The sequence below is a fragment of the Tachyglossus aculeatus genome, unplaced genomic scaffold (assembly GCF_015852505.1).
Source record: "Tachyglossus aculeatus isolate mTacAcu1 unplaced genomic scaffold, mTacAcu1.pri scaffold_1_arrow_ctg1, whole genome shotgun sequence".
NCBI lineage: Eukaryota > Metazoa > Chordata > Mammalia > Monotremata > Tachyglossidae > Tachyglossus > Tachyglossus aculeatus.
The window spans coordinates 2130484-2146613 of NW_024044915.1; the positions used below are offsets into that span (position 1 = coordinate 2130484).

Here is a 16130-nt window from a genome sequence, read left to right on the forward strand (position 1 = left end):
TTGGTGATGATGATGAATGCTTAATGAATGACATTAGAAGCCCTAAAGCAACATGAAGCACAAAGCCTAGAGTTCTACAGTTTGGTGGTGCCGGGGCTGGTTAATAATAATAATAATAATAATAATAATAATAATGGTATTTGTTAAGTGCTTACTATTTGCAAAGCACTGTTCTGAGCCCTGGGGGTATACAAGATGATCAGGTTGTCCCACGTGGGGCTCAGAGTCTTAATCCCCATTTTACAGATGAGGTAACTGAGGCACAGATAAGTTAAGTAGCTTGCCCAAGGTCACACTGCTGACAAGTGGTTGAGTCGGGATTCGAACTCATGACCTCTGACTCCCAAGCCCTCAGTCTTTCCACTGAGCCACGCTGCTTCTCCCCACAGCTGCTGCTCAGGCCATCCAGAGTCCAGCCATGACTAAAGGGGAAGGAACAGAGGAACCCTAAATGTACTTTCCAACTGCTTAGTCCAGTACTCTGTCCACAGTAAGCACTCAATAATTTCGATTGATTGAATGAATGAATGAATAGCATGGCTTTCGTGGTAAATGACACGGGTTTGGGAGTCATCACGATGTATGTTCTAATCCCGGCTCCACTACTTGTCTGTTGTGTGACCTTGGGCAAGTCACTTCACTTCTCTGAGCCTCCTTTACCTCATCTGTAAAATGGGGATTGAGACTGTGAGCCCCACGTGGGACAACCTGATTATCTTGTATCTACCCCAGGGCTTAGAACAGTGCTTGGCACATAGTAAGTGCTTAACAAATAACGTGATTATTACTATTAACATTCTCTGGGACACTTTCTGGACATTGGAAGGATAGTGTTAGTCAAGTATCAAGTCCTGGAGACAATTGACCCTTCTGGCTCCTGATTCTTGTGGTTCATACTGGAAGGCAGTGTCCACAGTTTCCCTCCTAGTGCTGTGTGAAACACTTACCCACTCCTCACAGACCCAAGCATCATCTGATTCCTGCCCTCACTGAGGCAGCTTGCTAGCTCTACACTGCTTCATAACTTCCCTTTCACCCCCTGCCTCTGCCCATTCCCAACTCTGCAGCATTACATGCCCAGCTAGGGAACGTGGCAGAAGAGGGGGGCTGAAGGGAGGAAAGCTGATGATCCCTCTGCCATTTCATAAAGAAAGACAAAACAAACCATACAGAGACTTTATTTTAGATATTCATTGAGGGATGTCAAGGGCCTTACAGACACCAGTTTCCAGCTGCTGCCACCATGGCAGATAGCAATTTTGGGCTCAGGAATCAGTACGTGGGGAGCCACCAGAGGGACAGAGCTCACTCCATATTGAATGTGCCCTCTGTGACAGGCTTCTAAGTCGGGATTGGGGATGAGGCCAAGTTGGTTCTTCCTTCCCCTATCACAAACACAGATGGGTCTATATGGGGTCGTGCAGGCCCAGAAGGAACGCCAGGTATTTCTGCCTGATGTTGGTCTCCAGGAGGGTGATCGGGTCATACAGACTGGCCTCTGGCCATCCACGACTCCCACATATCTGACTGGGCTTCAGGGACCAGGCCATCCCTCCCTTCTCTCGGTCCCCAACTTCGGGCAAGAACAGAATCTGAGGTTTCTGTATTATCTGGGGAATATCCCTGTGCTTCTCCATGGGCCCTTTTTCTGCATCTGGAAACTCAGGTGGCTGTGTTAAAATCATCCTGACGGATCCTGGTCCTCATCTTCAGTTGTTTTGTCCTTTCCTCATCAGGGGAGATATCAGAAGGAGCCAGGATGTCTGTCACACTGCAGGAGCATCCACAGGAAGAGGAGGCCAAGTAGGCTGAGAAAGATGGAGAGAAGGATGGAGAAATGGAGTAAGAAATGATGCCGAGCCCTGGGACAGGTTCTCTAGGAGGGTCAGTATCTGGATCTTGGGCATGCTCTGGATGTGGTCTCCTCTTTCTGACCAGAAGAGACTGAAGTAGGCGAGCAGCTAGGGAAGCTTTCCTCAGAGTAATGGAGTTTGATTTTCAGGTCCTGGGTGCTATGGGAGGAATAATTAGGGCTGTCTGAGAGTAGTTGCAGCTCACGACTTTTCTCCATCTGGCTGGGACTCTGGGACAGGGTCATTCCTCCCTTCTCCCAGTCTCCACATGGGGGGCAGCTGCAGGGCTAAGTGACTCCTGGACTCTCTTTGGAGGAACATTTTGTTGGCGGTTGATCTGTTCTGGAGGTGAAGCTCCAGTTGCTGCTTGATGACATCAAGTTGGATCTTTTCCCCTCAGAAGCTGGTGTTCAGTCCCTCCATCTTCAGGAGACTCCCCAGAGGGAAGCAGGGTGCCTGTACAACTGTCTGAGGTTTGGGGAAGAGGACAAGGACGATGGGGAGGAGGGACAAAGAGGAGGAAGAGGAGGAGGAGGAGAAGTCAGAGGTGACAGTAGATGAGGAGGAGGAGGGGGAGGGGGAGCAGGAGGAGCTGTAATGGTAAGAGGAGAAGGATGAGGTGGAAAAAGAGAATGACGAGGGTGGAAAAGGAAGAGGAGGGGAGAAGAAGGGAGAGGAAGAGGTCTGAGACACTGTAATAGCCTCCCTTGTACTGTTAGAGGCTGGAATTGGATTTCCTGCCGAAGAATCCCTGGATATAACTTCTCGGTGAGAAGGGGAGTAATTGGGGTGGAAACAGCAGCATGTCCTTTCCCCAGGATATAGGCTCTTGGTGTCCAGCTCATGGGTGCTGACAGAACGAGCAGAGCTGACCAATAGGAACCTCCAGGAGGAACTCTCTTCCATGTCACTTGACCTCAGGGAGGTGGGAGTCTCTCTCCTCTCCAAAGTTCCATCCTGGGGCAGTAAGCTTTGGGAGTCCAAGACTGTGGCAGAGCCTCCTTTGCTGTTGGTTCTATCTTCCCTGAAGGGGAAGCTCCAGGGGCTGCTGGCTGTCCTCCTCTTTTATCCTTGTCCCCAGCTGCAGTTGATCAATCCTCCTTTCAGAAGAGATGCCAAAAGGAGGAAGGATGCCTGCCCCACTGCAGAAGGTTTGGGAGGAAGAAGAGGTCAAGGAGTCTAAGGAATAAGAGAAAGAATAAAAAGGTGATGGAGTTTGTTGAGAAGGGGCAGTGACAGGAAGGTGCAGTGTGAAGCAGTGTCACCTAGTGGAAAAAGCACCAACCTGGGAGTTGGGGATCTCGGTTCAAATCGTGACTCTACCAATTGCTTTCTATGTTACCCTGGACAAGTTACTTAACTTCTCTGTGCCTCAATTTCCTCAACTGTAAAGTGGGGATTAAATATCCTTTCTCTGGTCTACTTAGATTGTGGGTTATCCCCAAGGTCCCCATGGGGGGATAGAGACTATGTTCGACCTAATTGACTTGTATCTACTCCCGCACTTGGAACACTGCTTAACTCATAGTATGTGCTAAACAAATACAAAGCTACTCCTCCAGCTCGTACTACTACTACTAAAAACTATTACTACTGCTACTACTACTACTAATGATAATAGGCCTAAGAGGCACTTATTCCCAGAGACGGCTTCTTGGGATGTTGAGTATTTGCTTCAATCAATCAATTCCAACATCATCCTCCTTGCCTGGAAATCCTCTCCACTCTGTATATGCCAGACAACCACTCTCTCCACCTTCAAAGCATTACAAAGGACACATCTCCTCCAAGAGGTGTTCCCAGATCAAGAGCTCTTTTCCCCAGCTCACTCTCCCTTCTGCATGGTCTCTGAACTTCTTTCTGTGACCTTTGGACACTTGAAATTCACCCCACCCCGACCCCACAGCACGTATGTGTATGTATTCAAATTATATATTATGAATTACTTATGTATTCATATTAATGTTTGTCTTCTTTCTAGACTGTAAACTCCTTATGGGCAGGGAACGTGTCTGCTAATTCTGTTATATTGTACTTTCCCAATCGCTTAGTGTAGTGCTCTGCTCATAGTAAAAGTTCAATAAATATGATTGATTGATTGAAGCAAATACTCAATATCTCAAGAAGCTGTCCCTGGAAATCAATACCTCTTACTGAGGTCTTCCAATACAATCCTGCACCTGCATTCTGTAACTCACCCTCTTTGTTCTACTGTGCCTGCATTCACCCAGCTTCCCATTGACCTCTTCTGCAAAAATCTATATTAATAAAGGTAATCAATAGGTATTTATAAGCACTCTCTATCTGCCAGCCACTGTGCTAAGCACTGGGGTATAAAAAAATTCAATCTATTCAGACACTGTCCTAAATGGAGCCATTCATCTGAAGGGGAAGGAGAGGATATTCATTCTACCATTTCATAGTTGAGGAAACTAAGGAACACAGAAGTTGAGTCACTTTATTAAGTTCATAGAGCAGACAAGTGGCCCAGCTGGGATTAGAACTCAGGTCCTGTTCCTTTTCCACTAAGCTCTGCGGAATGAATGATTATATTTTGCCTACTCTAGCACTTAATATAGAATATGTGGCAAAGAGTAAGCTCTGTAAGCTCTGTATACATACCACACTTATTATCATTGCTTCTTCATCCTTTCCTCCTTGTCTTGCTGTTTATGCAGTTATCACAGTCGAGCATTCTGCCATCTTAGAATCTCTTCACGGACTGGGCTTCACAATCACATGTCACTCCTTATTCCAGTCACTTGACTGGTCCTGCTAAAGATTTAATTACAAAACATGTCCTAATCGCACCCTTTGACTATTCTGGGTGCTCTACTCTTCTCCCTCTCCGCTTTCTCTCCCTGGGAGCTCTTTCATTCATACAGTTCAACTGCTACCTCTATGGAGACAACCCCCCATCTCCCTCTATCATCACTCAACTGTTCTATAGTGTTAGCTATTTGATCCTCCAAAATCTTAAACTTACCTTGGAAATAACATCCTCTTCATCTTCCTTCCTAAAGAGTTGGATCAGAGGGAAGCTTGGGGTTAGCTTGACAACAAGTGAGTCCTGATCCTTAGGGAACCAGAATTCTAAAATCTCGGGACATGCATCACTAAGCCTATGTCACAAACAGACCTCACTTTCAAGGAGGGGGTGGTAGGGCGGGGAGGGGGTCGAGGGAGACAAGACGACATGGAGAAAGGCTGGTGAAGGTCAGGGGCAAGAAAAAAAAGTTTTCACTGTTCACTCCAGTGAGATTGACTTTCTCATGCCATCCCCTCCCTAGTCCCACCTGTAGAACCCCAGTTCCATCACGAGCAAACTCCCATTCACCCTCAGTTTTTTCCTAACCCAGTTACTGCTTCTCCTTTTCTTCAAAACCTGGCTCAGCACAGATGATGCCGTCTTCCCTACTCTTCTCTCCCAAGTTGTCCCTGCCTTCTCACTCTTCCCCACTTTACAGCGAAAAGGGGAGGAGTTGGCCTTCTCCTCTCCCTTCAATTCCATCTCAATTGCCTCCATCCCTCTCCTCTTTCCTTAACTCCCATGTCATCTGCCTCTACCAATCACTACAACTTCTAGTCACAGTTATCTATGGTTACCTGAGCGCTTTCTCCATTTTTCTGTATGATTTTGATAGATTCTTCTCTCCTTGTCCTCCACTACACAGAACTCTGGGACTTCAGTGATCCCCCAGCAGCCTGCTTCTTTTCACTGCTCAGCTCCACAGACTTCCTGCTCCACCCTCCTTCACCCACTAACCAACCAGAGTGGATCTCAGGATCACTTGTCATTGTACTATTTTTTACCCCTCCAATCCAGAAATCCTATTCCCCAACGGAACTTCCTAACCTGCATTCTCACCGACACCATCCTTCCCCTGTCACTCGTCGCCTGTGGACCGATTTAGGAATCAGCATGGTGGGAGAAAAAGACCATAGTCAGGGCTGAGCCCTACAAAATCTATTTCACATGGTGAATTAAACTTCCCTTTTGGGAAGGATATAATCATTGAATTATTTTGGACGTGGTAAATTGAATTTCCCTTTCAGGAAGGATATACTTATGTCATTATTTTGGATGTGGTGAAGTGAACTTCTCTTTCAGGAGGAATATGATTATTTATTCATATTGGCGCTTTCCTCCTGGGAGGAATATATTTATGTGTTACTTGTGTGTGGCAAAGCACCAAACTCCTGCCCACAAACCCTTCCCACCAGGGAGGAATCCACATATGTGTTCCACATATGCATTGGTCAACATGGCAAACCACCTAGCTCCCTCCCACGAAAGCTCCCCATTCGGGAGTAATTCACTTTTGCGTTGATCACACATGGTAAAGTGCCTAGCCCCCGCTCACGAATGCTTCCCACTTGGGAAGAATTCATTTGCGTGTTACTTGTCCACAGTGAAGTATCAAGCTCCCGCTCACGAACACTCAGCGAGCTGCTCATCTGTACCTGACTCAGTGTGCTGTTTCCAAAGACAGAGCAGGTGTCTGGTGCTCTAGGCAGGGTGGCACGTGAGCAGCTTCTGCAAGTCCTGGTCCAAGACCTCCTGGAAGGTGGCAGCTGTTTATTACCGGTGTTCCCAAGTCGTTCCAACTTCCAGCCTCCCTATGTCCAATTTCACCCCTCTCTCCTCCTCTATATGTTATTTGGTTGGCACGGGGGTGAGGGACACCCTTCTGTATTCCTGGCCTGTCATGTTTATCAAGCAGCTTCGGTCGCGGGGTAGATACCTGAGCTCCACTTTAGTGGCTCGGGCAGTCACGAGATAGTGTTAGACCTTGAGATGGGCGTGGCCCAGTTCACCTTGGGGCAGTCCCCACAGCCCTTTGACTTTTTGACACTTTCCACTTATCACAGGCCAGCATGCCCTATTTGAACTCCCTACCTAACTTTCCCACTCTTGATACATAAACCCATGTTGTCAACCTCAAAATCAACACGTTTTGCTGCATTCAAATCATTCCCTTTACATCACACCACCATCTCCTAGTTCTGGTTCACCCTCACAGTATGCTTCCTCTGTTGATGCATTCATACTGAAGAACCTTATTAATGGAAATTTCAACTGTTCATCAATTTCAATTAATATAAATTAATCCTAATTTGCTATAACTCCTCCCTGCCTTCCACTCAAAAACATTACCTCTCCATCTTTGTCCACCTCCATATTTACTGAAGTCCTCATGCCCTTACTTCCTCTCTCTTGTCCCTGATGTCTTTACCAACTATTTTGGTGACAGAATTGAAACTATCAGATATAAATTCTCCCCAAATCTCCATCTAATCTTTCCACTCCCTTCTGTCCTTACATCTACCATGTCTCACCTTTTAAAAATATTTTCACCAACTCTTTTACCCTCTGTGTCTGCCATGTTCAACTGCTCAATTCCCGACAGCTTCCTTGTCTTTAATCTTCCTCATGTCTCCCCTATCCTAGAACAACCTTGGGTTTCCATGAACTTCCGCAACTACAGAACCTTTTTGTCACCTCCCAAAATTCCTCTGAGCATGGCGACTCTGCTTCCAAGCTACAGAACTCAATAGTGGGGAAGCTAGAAGGACTGGAGGACAGAAGCTGCGCATTGAAAATAAAAATCCCGGACAAAATGGCCCCTGGTGTCATATTATTACTGGACAGAAGAAATTTAAGTTGAAACTTGGACTGTCTGATACGCAGCTGATGACAAGCTAGTCTACTTGGAAATGAAATGCAGGCCACGGTCATTTTCAATTCATCATTGACATCAAATGATTATTACTATCACTATTATTATTATTAAATGTTGTCGAGTTGCTTCTGATTCATAGCACTCTGCATATATTTTCTCCAGAACATCCTATCTTCTGCCATAATCCATAACCATGTTAAGGATTCTTCTGTTATTGCTGTTATAGTTTCTATACATCTAGCTTCTGGTCTCCCATGGTTTCGCTAGGCTTTTCTTAGCATTATTGTCTTCTCTAGAGAATTAGTCCTCTTGATGATGTGTCCAAAATATGCTAATCTAAATCTAGTAAATTGACCTTCCAAAGACCACACTGGCTTTTTCCATCAGATTTGATATCCAATGGTAAACTCAATTCTCCTCTTCAAGCATTCCCAGTATTCATGTCAGTCAAGCCTGTATCTATACAAAGTCGAGAATGCCTAGGCTTTGAATATGCCATAGCCAGGACAAGAATCTCTTAGGAAAACAGTAATGTAATACCCAGGTGAGCATTAGGCATGGTCCCTCACACTCAAGGAAATCACAGTTAAAGAATAAAGGGTGAAATAGGCCTGTGACATTAGGAGAAAATAAAAAAGAAAATGAATGTAAGTTGAGGACAGAGATGAAAACAAAAATTAGGAAACAAAAGCTTTAGGGTACTGTGATTAGAAGAACAGAGTTTCATATTTCTTGTGGCTCATGGTTCTTTAGACACTGCTGCAGGTTTCTCACCATTCTATATTATGTGGAGATGGCACGCTGCTGCCACTGTTGTTGCTCCGGCACCTGCTTTTGCTTCTGCTTCTGCTTCTCATCCTTCTTCTGCTGCTGCTTTTTCTGTTCTCCCACAGGGATGGAGAAAGGCCGGTCAGAAAAGAGTCCCAGGGATGATGTGGTTGGGGGGGCAACACAGAGCAAAGCTGGATACCAGCTATGTGTCATGGTTTGGGAGGCCAGGTTGTGCATGGCCGCTGCTTGTCTTTCCCACAAAGGTAAAGCAAGACAGGTTGGAAAGAAAGACCCAGGATGACATAGTAAGGGTGAGAGGGCAGTTTGGGTGGTCCTACAAATCGGTGGTATAATCAATCCATCAATCTGTCATATTTATTGAGCACATACTGTGTACAGAACACTGTATTCCGTTCTTGTGAAAGAGAGTCTTTTGGAGTCCCTCAGGGTTCAGTTCTGGGTCCCCTTTTATTCTCCATCTACACCCACTCCTTGGAAAACTCATTTGCTCCCATGGCTTAACTACCACCTCTATGCGGATGATACCCAAATCTACACCTCCAGCTCTGACTTCTCTCCCTCTCTGCAGTCTCACATTTCCTCCTGCATTCAAGACATCTCTACTTGGATGTTCTCCCATCACCTCAAGCTTAACATGTCCAAAACAGAACTTCAATGACCCATGAGGGCCCCAGTTACTCACTTTCTCCCCCGCGGTTGAAATAATACCCTTTGCCTCCCGGGGCGTGAAATAACCTACTCAGGGACCTGGAGGACTGAAGTACCCACTTTGGGCACTGGGGGGGAACCCAGTGACCCATTAGGAGCCCCGGGGACTCCAATAACACACTTGGCCCACCAGGGAGGCGTAATTACCCACTCAGCTCCGTGGAGAGGTGTAATAACCCTCTCAACCACCACCGGGGTGAGAGGTAACCCACATTGGCCCAGGTGGGGTGAAATAACCTACGTGGGGCCTTGGGGGCCAAATAACCCATTTGGGATTCAGAGACCCACTAGGGTCCCTAAGGATTCAAATATGCCTCTAGGAGGCATAATAACACACCTGTAACCCGGGTTTGGGGGGCGTAATATTCTACCTGGTCCACCCAGGCGTGTAATAACACACCAGACCCCCCCGAAGAAGGGACGTAATAACACAGCTGGCCCACGGGGGGTGTAACGACGCACTCATCCCGCCTAGGGAGGTGTAATAACCCACATGTCTCCACCTGGTTGTCAGTTAACCCACTTTGCCCCCAGAGGTCGAAATAATGACCTCTGCCCCCCGGGTGGTATAATAGCCCTCGTCACCCTCAGGGATTGCAGGGGGTGAAATAACCCACTTGTGTCAACAGGGGCCCCAGTGACACACTAGACAGCCTGGGGACCCCAATAACTCACCTGCCCCTTCCTGGAGGTGTACTCTATCCTGGCAACTCTGAGCCAGCAAAATCAAGAAAATTCCTTTGGGTAGCATCTTGTTGGTCAAGATAGGCCTCAGTACTCACCTTTGCTCTCTGGGCCTCCTCTGGAGATAAGGATAAGCCCCAGGGGAGCGGCTGATGTTTCTCTACTGATTCTGACCCCTGCACATGTAGAAGGGGTCATAGCCCCAAAATGCACTTCGATTAATTACACACCTATCAGTCCATCCTCTATGTTGGATTCAGTATTTGTTGGGCAGCTACTAAGTATTTAGGAGGGCACAATGTAGAAAGGAGACACAGTCCATAGGCTTCAGGAGATTACAGTCATGCAGGGGAAACAGGTACTTGTCATATTGTACTACTTCTTCCTTCAGGTAATTTTAAGTGTCTAGGTGGCATAGCAGTTAGTTAGGGTTAGTGAATGTCCAAGACTTTAAGCCATGAGAGCATTCTAGTTGTGGTTTGGGGGGCAGAAAAGGGCGATGAGGTGAAAGATTCATTATGCACTCCCTACTGGAGAATATCCCCTCTCAGGGTCACATCTGGAGAGTTTCCCATACTCTACCGGTCTCAGTTATGGAGGGGAGAGTCAAACAGAGGCATACCCATTCAATTCCTAGCTTGGCCAGTGGCTAGAAAGTGGAAAACAATCTTCTACAAGTCAAAATTCACCAGTGCTGGGCAGCAGAGGCATGGGACAGAGTCGAGGGCAGAGACTCAGGTTTACTGCACGGAAGGAGGCAATGGTAAATCACTTCCATATTTTTACCAAGAAAACTCTAGGAGAACAAGGGATGCCAACTTTGTGCTCAAGCGCCAGTGAGAAGCCCCGGAACCTGATGGACGGGAACCGGAACCAATGAGGGTTCACTCCTGTGGGAGCATTGTCAGGAGAGCCAAGGGGAGCTGCCTATGTAATCTGGAGTGGGCTTATGCAAATGAGAAGATGTTTTAAAATCCCACCCATGTAAGTGGCCTGCACTCCGTATGTAGACTGCTCAGTCCTCAGTTCTCCCTGTGTCTGGACTGGTGGTTGTGTGATGAGTTCTTCCGGGAGGCAGTAGGTTTAGAGTTGCCTAACTAGGGGTGAACTGTTGTGTGTGTCTTTTCTATACTACAACTCACCAGGAGTGGTAGCTTTCTCCATTATGGGTGATCCTGAAGAGAGTATCTCTCAATGGCATAGCTCTAAGCTTCATTAATGTACACAAACTCTCTTACCACGATAAACTCTCCTGCTTTATATGAAAGAGCCCCTGGACTGGTAGTGGCACACAACCTGGTGAAGGTGACAGAAACCATGGACTGGTGGTGGCCCACAGCCTAGCAATGGTGACAAAACACCTGGTCTGTTGGTTGCCCACAGCCTCTTATAGGTGACAGAAGCCCTGAACTAGTGGTAGCTCACAGCCTGGTGAGGGTGACAGAACCACACGACTGCTCTCCTACTAACACCCAGCCTGAACATTTTGCTCCTCTTTTGCCAACCTACTCACTATGCCTCGATGTCTTCTGTCCAACTGATGACTTCTTGCCCACATACTGCCTGTAGCTGGGAAAACCCTCTCTACCTATTAAACAGATGATCACTCTCCTGACTTTCAGAGTCTTATTAAAAGGGCATCTAATGCAAGTGGCTTTCTCTAACTAAGCCCTCATTTCCTCTTTTCCCAGTCTCTTCTGCATTACCTTTGCACTTGGATATTCAACCCCCCAACAGCCATCTAGCACCTATGTCCATATCCATAATGTATTTATTTAGATTAATGTCTGTCTCCCCCACGATTTTTAGCTCCTAGTGGGTATGAAATGTATCTGCCAATTCTGTTTTATTGTACTTAGTAAACTTCTCTGCACACAGTATGTGCTCAGTAAATATGACTGGTTGATTAATTGACTGGTGCTAGCCTGTAGACTCGTGAAGGAGTTAGAACCACTAACCTGGTGTTCGTTCACAGCCTGGTGAAAGTGACTGAATCCCTGGCCTTGTAGGGGTCCATAGTCTAGGGAAGGTGACAGAATCCCTGGAATGGTGGTGGGTCACAGCCTGGTGAGGGTTACAGAACCCCATGACTGGTGCTGGCCCAAAATCCAGTGAAAGTGAAAGAACTTCTAAACTAGTGGTGGCTGACTTCTTGTTGAGGGTGACAGAAAAACGAGACTGATGGTGGCCCAAGGCCATGTGTAAGTGAGAACTCCTTGGCCTTGTTGTGGACTACAGCTTGGTGAAGGTGACTGTGGGAAGAGTGCCCTATCTGTGAATTCACCCCCTCCCTCCGCCTGAGCAACCCATGGTGCTGGCCCTCCACCAAGATTATTGGGATCTCCAGCTCCAGATTGCTCTAGGCGTACATAGGGGGTGAAGGGGTGGAGAGTGGGAAGAGTTCCCTCTCTGTGAATTCACCCTCCCCCTCCGCCTGAGCAACCCAAAGCAAGGACATGGAACTGCTGCACTACAAGGTTGAGGAACGGGAACGGTCCCAATCAGATAGACATCTGGGGAACATGGGGAGAGCTAGCCGGCATGAGGGGGCTTCACATACAAACGCATGATAAGTAGAGTATATAAGAGGCATTGCAGCAATCATTAGTTGTAGGCGTCTAGACCGAGCCCTGCAGAGCCTTCCCTGCTGATTAGGACAAGGACCCCCACCTTGGCTTGCTTGCTGCACTACAGCTATGTGAGTACACCCAATTAAGAGGCAGAACTGATCACTCTGGCTCGATGTCTGGTCTTTGGCTCACCGTTGCCCAATCTAAAGAACCCGGACCCGCCCTCTGGTCGGCGACCCCAGCTGACCTGGGGGGCATCTCCCCACAACTGATGTAGTCTGCAGGATTGGTCGGCGACTCCCCAAACCCCAGACATGGGTAAAAAGGAGGCGGGACTCCCATGATCTCAGATCCCGGAGTGGAACTCGGGGTTGTGGATGGGTGTAGCTGAAGTGCTTGAGAGGGCTGCCCCCCACCTCCGAGAATAGGGTGCTCTAGTGGAGACCCCGAAGGGCATAGAAGACGCTCTATGTGCCCTGGACATCCATAAGATGTCGAAATCATGGAGAAAAACCGTAGCGAACGAGGGGTGGCTGCTGCTGGAGACATGAAACTAATATATGCCTGGGAAGTGAAAGTAAGGCCCGCGAAGCTGAAAAGGTGGCTCGTGAGAACCAGGAGTCGAGAGAGGTTTATGCGGGACACCTACAAACGACAAATAAGACCACCGAAGAAGCTGTCAAGAAGGGGATCGCCCTGGAGGGGCTAACTGCAAAGCCTAGGAGGATTCGAGGGGTGGCCTCAGCCAAAACTATCGCTCAGGAAGGAGCAATACAGAAGGTATCCCGATCCCAAATGTGGAGGGATTTAATAGCAGCCAGGTCCAAATGAGAAAAGATAGACAAGCAGCCAACACTGTGCTGTTCGCCCTGTGGAAAAAATTACCCAAGAATCAGAGGTATACCACAGGGGAAGGAAGACCAACAACTAAAGCACCCGAAGATGTCAACAAGTGCAAAAAAGGGGGCCCGTTCACTCAGCCCCAGGTGGTGCCTTCTGCATTGCTGTACCCGGACCTGAGTGAATGGAGAGATCAGCTGTAGGGAAGTGACCAAGGCCCCTCCCTCAGGGTCAGGTCAATCAGAGGGGAACGTAGGCGATACGTTACCCTGACCATTTACCGGAGTTCCCGGAATGTTCAGTCCACCCTCACCTTAGTAGACACTGGTGCAGAAGTCACCCCTTTACAAGGGGACGCCAGCAAATTCATGGATCCCTGTATGTGGATCGAAGGGTATGGGGGGCCCAGCACCCCTGCCGTGAGAACCACCCCCTGATTGAATGTGGGCCGGATGGCCTCTGCCACCTATCAGGTATTCATCATGGCGGTACCCGAGTTTATATTGGGGGTAGTGACATTTGCGGCCCTGGGACCCACTCCCTCAAACCCCTCGGTACCAATTTGCGAGAACTGGCCTGTGGAGAAGGGGGAGGGGGGCCACCAACTGGCACATAGTAAACTGACGGGTCATCCAAAGGGAATCCGAGTACGTGGGCTGCGGTTGCAGTCCCCCCCCCCCGCAACCTCATGGATACCATCCTCTGGGAAAAAGGGGTCCATCAGTCCAGCCAACGGGCTTAACACAGGTTGGTATGGATGCTCCTCTCCACGCACCCTGATGTAGATGCCTTGTCAACCTACTCATGGGCCATATAAAGCAGCTTAATCCCATGGTTGGGGGTGTGGGAAGCCAAGGGGTCGATGGTAGCAAGGGGCGAGGTATGGAAAAAGAGATGTGGAATGATATTACCCGAATATTAAGAGTATTAGAGGCCCCGCTCACCGTGTACCATGTGCCAGCTCATCGGGGAATCCCCAGGAATGAGGAGGCAGACGCACTTGCACACGTTTGGGAGGCACGGCCCACCAAAGCCATCCAGGGGGTAGATGAGGCACTAGCTCATAGCAGGGTGGATGCCACGCATCGAGCCCTTCAGGAACCGGGATGGGAAGGAACCCGCAGGGAGGTACGCAAATTCTTGCGAGATTGTAAACATTGTATGCAAAGTAATTCGCGGGCTTATGGCCAACATAGGACCCCTGCCCCTAAACCAGGGAAAGGGATATGCACTCACCATGGTGGATACTCATACGGGAGTGGCGTTCATCTATCCGGTGGCAGCAGCCATGCAGGTTGCTACTATTCAAGGGCTTCATTCATTCAATTGTATTTATTGAGGGCTCACTGTTTGCAGAGCAGGCTTCAGGTGATGGGGGCTGGATACGGCTTACTGGTCTACAGAGATTCTGATCGGGGACCAACTTTACAGAGCAAGAGGTCAAGGAGTGGGCTGCGCAACTTGACATTCTGTGGCCCTTGCCTGGCTGGAAGGTGACACCACGACTCCAGCACTGTTGATCTGCAGAACATATGTGTGGTGGGACACCACCCCTAAAGGACAACGGTTGCCTGCCACTGTAATAACAGCCAGAGAATACAATGGGATGTGGGAGACTGTGACGGTATTCAACACCACTGTGCAGGTGCCCTGCATCATGCTGGATACTTTTCATGATTTGAGTGTGAGTGTCACGATGGTAAAGACAAATGTCACCCATGTCACCACGGAGGGCAGATCACTGATGACACGGGTTACAAAAATGGCCTGGCTGCACCTCAAACCGATAACCGAGAATCCGGCCAGATATGAGGATCAGGGAGCATTGGCAGCACCCATCACGCTGCCTGGAAGATGCCACTCCTGGATCAACCCTCCATGGCACAAATATGCTTATTGGCTGAACGTCCCCACCCCGGGATGGGAAAATGTCAAAGGTGGTTTCTGGAACCCGGGCACTCCCCTGATGGTTGTCTAAGTAATACCAGACAATATGGACAATGGATACCAAGGGACGAGGACCGCATACCTATGGGAAGCCACCCTGGGTGGAACTCGCCAGTTCATCCACACTCGATGGACTACTGAGGCAATCTCTCGGTCGTTGGAACCATGGTGGGTAGATACCCATCACCCGAACTCTTCCACTGCCCTGGACCAGCTCTGCGACAACGGGCCTAGTGGGTAGGGAACTGGTCGCCAACAAGGGCCCCCGGACAATGGAAGAGAGACATCACTAGGTGGGTCGGCAGCGTGCTGGGTGTATAGAACCAAGCAGACATACAAGTCCTGTGGGATGTCCAAGGCCTAGACCTCCAATATGAAAGGCAGATCCAACAGCTGGAAAGTTGCAGGACGCCTGGGGGTGTAGAAGAATGGTACTGTCAGCTCGAGCTCTGAAGACATGGGCCGGCATACTCACAGGGGAGTTGGCCTGTTAGGCCCAAAACGTCTCCTGGTCGGATACCTGCATCCAGACTCCGGACTGCTACCATGTCTCACCACCCTAATGGAAGAAGTAACCCAAGGACAGTGGCCTCCCAGCCTGGCTTGCCTGTATCCAGCCTCTGTCTCATGGTGGGACGTTCAGGTATTACACGGCGGGTGTACCACCCATTACTGTAAGATGAGGATACGCCACCCGGTGGGCAACCTGCCCCTGTGAGCCACGGATTTAGTGGACAAGGGGTAGTGCAGGATGGCAAGCAGGTGGTCTCCCTGGGAGAGAGGTGGGGATGATGGAATGGGTCTAGGAATCAATGGGAGCCCTTCTTCCTTTCTGGATGTACCCAAGTAAAGAGGGATTGGTTCTGCTCACAAGACCCCAGGGGGCGTGAGGGCATACAGAACAGTTGGCCGATTTCCATCACCGGGGTGGAGGAGGGAGACTACTGGTGTTTGGGTAATGGAAATTCTGTTGAACGTATGGAGTACATATAAACATTATCATAATCACTTTTAATTATAATGTTAGTGCTGCCCGTGCTAATTTAACTCTT

General features: G+C 48.6%; 1 long non-coding RNA gene and 1 pseudogene across 1 annotated transcript; both read right to left on the reverse strand.

Annotated features, from left to right (window-relative positions):
• Positions 1 to 1175: 1175 nt before the first annotated feature.
• On the reverse strand, positions 1176 to 2108 carry LOC119923541 (annotated as a pseudogene).
• Positions 2109 to 2673: 565 nt separating this feature from the next.
• LOC119923542 lies at positions 2674 to 4893 on the reverse strand. Its single transcript, XR_005448877.1, has 3 exons — positions 4840 to 4893; positions 4476 to 4628; positions 2674 to 3032 (listed from the first exon to the last, which is right to left on the reverse strand). It is a non-coding gene; the product is annotated as an uncharacterized LOC119923542 (long non-coding RNA).
• Positions 4894 to 16130: the final 11237 nt, after the last annotated feature.